This window comes from Lagenorhynchus albirostris, chromosome 11, assembly GCF_949774975.1.
Source record: "Lagenorhynchus albirostris chromosome 11, mLagAlb1.1, whole genome shotgun sequence".
Classification (NCBI taxonomy): Eukaryota; Metazoa; Chordata; class Mammalia; order Artiodactyla; family Delphinidae; genus Lagenorhynchus; species Lagenorhynchus albirostris.
Window position 1 is genome coordinate 39,027,323 of NC_083105.1, and position 9,589 is coordinate 39,036,911.

Consider the following 9,589-nt stretch of genomic DNA (forward strand, 5'->3'; position numbering starts at 1 on the left):
TTAACAATCCATTAGCCATATCTTGATAGAGAAAACCTTTGGTTGAAAAGATGAAAGCTGACTGATAAGCAGTCTCTTCTGTGATGTTCCATGTTTTACGCTGTGTGTGGTCTCTGTGTGTCTGAATTTGCATGTTCCACAGGTGTAATGTACATATGAGAGCCATTGCCCAAAAAGGACTGGGTGTAGAATGAAGTATTTATTTTCCTATTATATATCTCTAAATAGCTAAATACATTTCTTTCTTTCTTTCTTTCTTTTTTTTTTTTTTTTTTTGGCTACATCAGGTCTTAGTTGTAGCACGTGGGGTCTTCATTGAGGCATGTGAGATCTTTTTGTTGTGGCTTGGGCTCTTCGTTGTGGTGCGTAGGTTTCTCTCTAGTTGTGGTGTGTGAGTTTTCTGTCTCTAGTTGTGGGGCACAGGCTCCAGGGCATGTGGGCTCTGTAGTTTGCAGCATGCGGGCTCAATAGTTGTGGTACACGGGCTTAGTTGCCCTGCAGCATGTGGGATCTAAGTTCCCCGACCAGGGATCCAACCCACGTCCCCTGCATTGGAAGGTGGATTCTTTACCACTGGACCACTAGGGAAGTCCCTAAATACATTTCTTGGCGTTCCTTTTAGAAAGGTTCTCTGGGGCTATGTGCTATGAAACAACAGAGTGCTTTCTTAGGTAAGTGACATAGTGTCATATTGCTGTTCCAAACCCCCAAAATGAGCAGATTACAACGTAATAAATTTAAAAACACAGGAGTCAGAAATTTTAAATTCTATAATGTGACATAAATCATTCTATCTTATTACTATAATTTGAAATTTTACTACAAGTTTTCTAAAGTGTATTAGAAGTAAGCATTTTTGAGCCCGGCTGTCACAGCTTGTCACTGCTTAAATTCCAATAAACAGGTCACAAAAATTAACTATATTTTAATTTTAAAAGGCTGAAGAGAAAAAACGGAGGAAATGTGTAAAGAAATGAGCAATATTAGTAGATTTTTGTCCTGAATAATATTCAGCTTGTAGGGCCTGTACTTTGTCTTACAGGTCTGTGACAATGAGAGTGGGAAAGAGAAGGATTTACCTTCTCTCCCCTTCCCCACGCTCAATTATTCTTACAGGTTTGTTCTGATACAAGTCTTTTTCAGTAGGATACCTCATTTGATTCTTAGAACAGGCTGGGTGAATAAAGGTGAGAAATTTCAGGTGAGAAAGCTGAGATGTACATATTATTAACTGGGTCAACATCCCAAGCCTAGTACAAAGCAGAGCTCTTACTCAAACTTAGTGGTGGTTGCCATTGTTTTTTCCCCAGATCCTAATCTAGGACTTTTCCCCCTGTATCACTTAGTTTGATCGTTTTACACTTTGAGGATGGCGTTTCTTGGTTTTTTTTCTTCCACATTCTTTCTCTAATCCCACGTCCCTGCCCCCACACCCACTAATTTTTTCTCTCTTTAGGACTTATTATTAACTAAACCCTTTGCCCTGTAATGGGATTTTTTAAAAGATTAATGCTTTTAATGCTCAAGCGTCTAGTTGATTTCCTGGTGCAAATTCTAACTATGCCCAGTAGACCATAAATTTGTAAAAGATTTTCATATACCTACATGCAAAAGAAACTTTGCATCCTTCAAAAATAGATTTTTTTAATTGGTGATGGGAGCTCAATTCCCAAGAATCCTTCTTATTCCCAAGTAAGATAGGCAACATTGATAGTGCTGTGGTTTTAGCAGCAAATTTTTCTCCCCCACTGAAAATGTGTGGAATACTAATATATAAAACAGATAAAATTTGTATTCATATTAACTCACAGATATGACCCCAACCCAAAAGAAAGTGCAGTTGGCCCTCTGCATCCACAGATACAGAGAGCCAATGGTACTATGCCAGTTTGTTTAAGGGACTTGAGTAGCCACAGATTTTGGTATCCATGGCAGTCCTGGAATCAATCCCCCACAGATACTGAAGGATGCCTATACTCAAAACATAAAATAGGTCTGTATAAGATATGTGTGACAACAGCATGACTCTCACTTGTTACTATATAATTCTTAGGATCAGAGCATTACTGAGCAGATGCATCTTAACTTCAGTTGCTTTCACAATAACCATGCTAAACATGTGCTCTAGCAGTATACTCTAGTGTGAGTATGTTCTGACCTAAAGAAAATCAAGACCAAGTACAGGACATAAGAAGCTCCACACAAAAATGAGATAACTTGACAATATAACTTAGTGTGTATGTGCTCTCCAGTGTTTTACAATTTGACATGTATGTGAGTGTATTTATAAATTTGAGGAAAGCATTTTAGCAAACAATTTGAATCAAAATTTTGTGGGATCCATAGTATATCTTTTCAAAACCTATGGGGTACTGATTTTTTAAACACTTGACAGGGTGGAAGGAGCTTTGGATTCAGTCAGATGTAGATGTAAATCTCACCTACACTACTTTATAATTGTGTGATGCTGGTCAAATCATTTATCCATTCAGACTCAGTTTTTTCAAGTAAATGACATGTCTATGTAAAGTGCCTTGAACAGTTCTTGAGCTTAGTGGATTGATGCCCAACAAATGTAATTATTATATTATTACTTTGAAGAAATTGCATTAATAATTTGTGACTTTTAAAAGTACTAATTTACTTTAGAATGTAATTTACTTTTTCTGGGATCATTTGATAAATGTTTATAACGTATTTCCAAAGAATCTTTTAATGTGTAAATATTTTTAATAGGATTGTTTCTTCTTAGAATATATTAAAGCAAAATTTTAGAATAATGTACCCAATTAACCATAAACACCTATTTTTTTTACTCTGGGGTCAGTAAGGGAGAAAGAAATGAGGTGGATTTCAGAGGACCTCCTTCAACCATTGGAAAGAAGGAAAAAGTACACCTCTGTAACCATGCCACATCTATCCTAACAGATTCCAGGAACACTGACTCTCTACTCGTGTGCATCTAATCCATCTGTGGACCCCAGTTCCTGTTACCAAAAGTGGGGGGATGTGTCAAGAAGTGTATAGGTGTGCCATACAAAATGCAATTGCCACAGAAGAGGCAGCTGGTAAGTATGGGCTAGTAAGTGTTTTAGTAAATACTTAATGATAGTCGCTACCCCATATTTCTTGTTTTCATTAAAATTCATAGTTGTTGGAATGTCAGGATTATCCCTAATTTTGGATGTTTTTAGAGTTTACATAATACTTCCCAGAAAATATCCTGAGGTCATCCGGGCCATTTATCAGCCTACAGATCAAGGTTATGCAGCTAACCTTGTTGCATAATGATCTTCTGCATAAGAGTTGTATAATCTCATCTACTCTTTTGGTCTGAAATTTAGAGTCCTGCCCATCTCATTCTTACTCCATGCTAGCCTGCACCTCTGATGTCCACTACTTCCTTTACTGTGACCAGTAGTAGAAAAACCAGAGAGGAGGGGAGCTAAATTTTAGTATTTTCTATGTTCCAGACACCCTATACATACCTTGGTTTTCTGGTTTTAAATTCTCTTTAATCTGTTTCTTCTATTTTACTGTACTATGAGCTCCATAAAAGGACAAAGTCTTTTTCATCCTTGTTCTCAGCAGTTAGTATAGTGCCTGGCACATAGTGGATGTTTACTTGATGTTTTTCAAAGGGAAGAGTGAATCAATAATTGTGATACATTTTGTGGAGGAAAAAGTCTTGACAGGTTTTTAAGAAAGCTTTGTAACGTGTTAAATATAAGCATTCTGATTCCAGCAGACTTTGTCTCAGTCATTCAAGTTCTTGTTAGCGCTTCCAAGCCAGACTGCCCTATGGGGTAGGAATACACCCGGAAGCAAACAGGTAAAAAATAAATCCCTGCCTTGTGGAGGTTACATTCAAGGAATGGGAAGATTGAAAATAAGCAGCTACACAATATTAGAAGACAACAGATACTATGGAAAAAATAGAGCAAGATAAGAGATTTCAGGAATGAGGGAGAGCTTGTCAGAGAAGGCCTCACTGAGAAGGAAACATTTGAGCCAAAACTGGAAGGAGGGGAGGGCAAAAACTGTGCAGGTGTTTGGGAGAAGAGCATGTCCAGGCAGAGGGAGCCGCGTAAACACAGGCCTTGAGGTGCAGATGTTCTTGAGTGTTTTGACAAACGGTAAGGCTATTGTAGTTATATAGCTAAGTGAGCAAGAAGTAGAATAGTAGGAGGGAACGTCGGAGAGTCGGAGAGGCAGCGAGAGCTGGATGAGGGACTTGTTTAGACATGTATTAACCACATGCTGTGCACTAGACTTGCTCCTTGAAGAGCTTTACTATCTTTGTCCATACCCTCTTCTCAAGAATATTTTGTAGCTCTTTATAATAAAGCCACATACTGTATAGCTGTAAAATTATTTTTTACAAGAGATAAGAATTGGATTATAAATTGGGGAGGATAATTATATTAGAAAATCTAGGCTCAGTTTCCTAAGGGGAAACTTACTCAATTAAATGTAAAACATTTGCTAAAACTCTTTGACAACCAAGTTAGAAATGGACAAATGGATTATTACAAACATCATTACTATGTAAAAGAAGCCCATCAGTTCATTGGGCAAAATAAACATTTTGGATCACTTCTCAGGAAGGAATTTTCTCATGGGTTTTACAGTTGTCTATATACCTAATGTACATTGTCCTCATTTGTTTCTACTTTGTGGGGTAGTATTTCTCTTCAGATGGTCGTTTCTTATTTCTGCTTTCAAAAGAAAAATCTAGAATATAAGATATGCTTCCACAAATGTTATGACATAGTTGCAAGAGAGATCAAAGTACTATATAATCCAAGTGTGTAGTGTTCACTATCTTTCTTGTCCCAGGACTGGTTAGCTTAATCATTCCCCTACAGCAGTGTTTCTCAAGCTTGAATCACCTGGAGAGCTTGTTCGAATATAGTTTAAGCCCCACTTTTATTTCCTTTTTTTTTCTTTCTTTTTTTTTTTTTTGCAGTACGTGAGCCTCTCACTGTTGTGGCCTCTCCCATTGCGGAGCCCAGGCTCCGGACGTGCAGGCTCAGTGGCCATGGCTCACGGGCCCAGCCGCTCCGTGGGATCTTCCCGGACTGGGGCATGAACCCGTGTCCCCTGCATCGGCAGGCGGACTCTCAACCACTGCGCCACTAGGGAAGCCCCCCACTTTTATTTTCTAATTCAGTATTTAGGGTCTGGGATGGGGCAAGTGAATTAGTATTTCTGTCAAGTTCGCAGATGGTGCTGATACTGCTAGTCCAGGGACCATATTTTGAGACCTACTGCATTGCAATATCACGTGTTCATATTCTAAATGGAAATGGAGAATTCAAAAGTAAAATCCCTTGTGAGAACCTAAAATGTAGATATCCTATGTTAATAGTTAAAAGGAGATCATATAGCCCAAACCTTGAGTAACACCAGTGATAGTCTAAAAATAGAAGACCATGTGTCCAATCATACCACATATACCTGGCTGGGAAAAAGGACACATGCAGACCAATCGAATCCAGTTTACCAGGAAGTCAAATAGAAATGGAAAAGGATTTTTTTTTCATATGAAACAAGCACCTTGATGACAGGCGCATACATTTGATCAGAAAAGGGGTAGCCAATCCCCTTACTTTGCCTTTTCTCTTCTTGCTAGAGAGATAAAAAGCCTAAAACTCCATAGGGCGTATAGGGCGGCAAATGTCCTAAAATATAAGTTTAAGTTAGGAAAGGCAACACAACTGCCTTCTTACATTTCAGGCCCAAGCTGCCTGCATTCCCTACAATGCATCATAAACACTGCACAGCATGCTGAAGGGACTCAGCTATATCTAAAAATATGCATCCATTTTTGCTGCATATCTTAAGTGACTAGATATACCAGGGTCACTACTTACTATAGCTAAACTCCTTTAAGGAAAATGGACTTAACCAGTTCATATATATTTATTTATTTATTTATTTATTTATTTATTTAATCTATATCAGTAGATCATCATGAGAACATCACAAGACCAATAGTGTCAGCATCACCTGGGAATTTGTTAGAAATGCAAATTTTTGGGCTCCACTCCAGACTTGCTGAATCAGAAACTGAAGATAGGGCCCAGCAGTCTTTTTCAACAAGCCCTCAAGGGATTATGATGCAAGATAAAATTTGAGAACTACTAGCCTATAGGCCTATAGGTTTCAAATCTAGATCACCTGGGCTGAAATGGAACTAAATGTTAAAAAAAAAAATTCTCAAAGACTGTACTAGTAGAGAATGAAAAGGATTATCAGTGGGGAGTGAGAAGTCTCTAGCTATGTTGGGAGCATATTACTGGTTCCACTCAATCTTAAAAATACTAAGGAAGATTTTACTTTTACTCTTGAAACTGGAGTGGGGAGGTTCATAATCAGATAAAATTAATCTGAAGTGGAGCAGATTCACCTCAAAGAAGAAAGCATCACCTTTAATGGATCCCTACAAAAGGAATCCAACAGGAGATTTTTGTTTGAGGGAAGATAATGTTATACTATAAAATGAGTTTATTATTCAGTGCTTATCAAGTAAAAGTGAAGTTTCCGTCCATTACAGGTTCCTACCTCTGGGTGAGGTACAGGATCACTGAGAAAACTCCATTCCTGAGACCAGAGAGACAGGGTCTGGCTGAACCTGAGGCTGAAGCAGGAATACAGAAAGCTCTTCCAGCCTCTCACTGCCCTCCCCACCCCCCGGCAAGCACCAAATAACAAGTACCAGGTAACAAGCAACAGAAGTGTATGGTGGGGGGAAGGCGCAAGAGCAGGGAGAGACCACTTGTGAGGAACAAACTAATAGAGAAGACTTAAGGTAGAAGCAGAACATTGAGAAAAAGTCTCTAGTAAACCAATTCTCACCCTAACCACAAGGTAAGTCCAGTGCAATTTAAAACCAGTGGTAAATGTAGCAACAACAAAAGACAAACCCATCTCAATTCCTAACTATATTGACTCAACCCTCTACAGGCCAGCAGAAGAGGTGTCATATCCAGTAATAAATACTATGTATCTCAATCTCTACTGTTCTATGCATTATGAGCAGCAAGATATCAGTAAGTACAAGATAGAAAAAAGCAAAAAAGCTCTTCCAAACCCATTGTCAAGAGACAAAGCAATCAGAACCAGATTTAAAGGTTGCATGAATATTGGAACTATCTGATAGGAAATCTAAAATCATTATGAGAAAAAATAAAAATAAATAAAATCATTGTGAGTAACATGTTAACTCTCAGTGGAAAAGGTGAGGAACAGGAATGAACAGACAAGGAAATTAGAAGAGGGACTTCTCTGGCTGTCCAGTGGTTAAGACTCCACGCTTCTACTGCAGGGGGTGCACGTTCAGTCCCTGGTCAGGGAACTAAGATCCCACATGCTTTGTGGCACGGCCAAAAAAAAAAGAAAAAAAAGAAGCTATAAGAAAGAGTCAAATGAAATGATAGAATAAAAAATCAGGATAACAAATTATAAGAATGTCTTCTACAGACACATTCAGATTTGACACAGCCAAGGAAAGAAAGAGTGAAGTTGTTGATAGGTAGGTAAATAGAAATTATCCAAACTCAAGCTCAAAAAGAAAAAAAAAAGAGCAAAAAACCCAGAAACAACACAGCACTCAAAAGATGTGGGACAAAATCATGTGGTCTAATATATGTGTAATTTGAATTCCAGAAGGAGAGAGAAAATGAGACAGAAGAAATATTTGAAGAGATAGTGGTCAAGAATTTTCTGAAAATGTTGAAATGTATCAAACCACAGTTGCACAAAGCTCAAGAGAATGCCAAGAAGGATTTAAAAAACAAACAAACAAAAACTAGACACACTATATTCAAACTGCTGAAAGGCCAAAGTTACAGAGAAAATCTTGTAGACAAAGGGGGAAAAAAAGTGTTATATACAAACCTGTGCAAGCCAAACAACAGTGGAGTGATGTCTTTAAAGTGCGAGAAGAAAAAAATCTGATGACTCTGAATTCTATGCCCAACAAGACTATCTTTTAAAGATGAAGGAAAACTGCTTTTTCAGCCAAAAACTGGGAAAATGCAATAGCATATCTATGCTACAGAAAAATGTTAAAGGAAGTTCTTTTTTTTTTAATAAATTTATTTATTTATTTTTGGCTGCGTTGGGTCTTCGTTGCTGCACACTGGCTTTCTCTAGTTGCGACAAGCAGGGGGCTATTCTTTGCTGCGGTATGGTGGGCTTCTCATTGCGATGGCTTCTCTTGTTGGGGAGCACAGGCGCTAGGCACGCAGGCTTCAGTAGTTGCGGCACACGGGCTCAGTAGTTGTGGCACATGGGCTTAGTTTCTCCACAGCATGTGGGATCTTTCCAGACCAGGGATTGAATCTGTGTCCCCTGCATTGGCAGGCAGATTCTTAACCACTGTGCCACCAGGGAAGTCCTAAAGGAAGTTCTTGAGGCAGAAGTAATAGGATATCAGACAGTAATTTGGATCTCCACAAAGAAATTAAGATTTGAGAAAGTGCTTAAAATGTAGGTAAATATAAAGGACATTTGCTTTATACTTAATAGCTGTTAAAATAATTGACTATATGAAAAATAAAAACAATATATTGATGGTTTATAACATGTAAAAGTAAAATGTATGACAATAGCACAAAAGATGGAAGAGGAGAATTAAGACCATATCATTATAAGATTCTTAGACTGCATGTGTTGCTTATAATGTGCTTTAGTATGCTCTCAATTCTGGAATGAACTTAGAACAAGGACAGATTTCATTTTCACCTGAAATAAATAAGCCTGTTCACAAATGTAAGGAGTTGAAAACTGCAGCATGATGTCCATTATTTTCCTTTGAATGAAAGGATTTTTTTTTAATAGAAATCCAGAAGTTGGCTAGGGACAGGTTAGTGAATCTCATCTTCAGTGCACAGACTGCAGCTCACAAATTCTCGAGCTGAGCAGAAGATTTAGAGAAAGGGGCCCTCCCTGAGTCACACTTGTTTTGGAAAGGAGGGAAAATACTCCTCAGTTTTGTCCTGCAATTCTTCCATGTGGTTTCAATAAAACTGGACACTCCATGATATACCTCCTCACTCTCAAGCCCAAGCAGCAGTGGAAACATTCCAGTATTTCCTTTTGCAATATGATTTTTCCAAAGATCCAATTTCCTTTAAGATCCAGAATCTTGTCACTTCAAATCAAAACCTTTTCTACAGGGTCTTACAGAGATTTGTTCAACTAGTTCATATGATTTTAAAAATGTGTGCTGGAGCTCATGCAGTTCAATATCAAAAAAACAAACAACCCAATCCATAAATGGGCCGAAGACCTAAATAGACATTTCTCCAAAGAAGATATACAGATTGCCAACAAACACATGAAAGGATGCTCAACATCACTAATCATTAGAGAAATGCAAATCAAAACTACAATGAGGTATCACCTCACACCAGTCAGAATGGCCATCATCAAAAAATCTACAAACAATAAATGCTGGAGAGGGTGTGGAGAAGAGTGAACCCTCTTGAGCTGTTGGTGGGAATGTAAATTGATACAGCCACTATGGAGAACAGTATGGAAGTTCCTTAATAAACTAAAAATAGAACTATCATGTGACCCA

General features: G+C 38.1%; 1 long non-coding RNA gene across 1 annotated transcript; it reads left to right on the forward strand.

Annotated features, from left to right (window-relative positions):
• Nucleotides 1-2,810: 2,810 nt before the first annotated feature.
• On the forward strand, nucleotides 2,811-8,106 carry LOC132529042 (uncharacterized). The gene is made up of 3 exons (XR_009543361.1): nucleotides 2,811-3,068; nucleotides 6,560-6,724; nucleotides 7,672-8,106. It is a non-coding gene; the product is annotated as an uncharacterized LOC132529042 (long non-coding RNA).
• The last annotated feature ends 1,483 nt before the right edge of the window (nucleotides 8,107-9,589 follow it).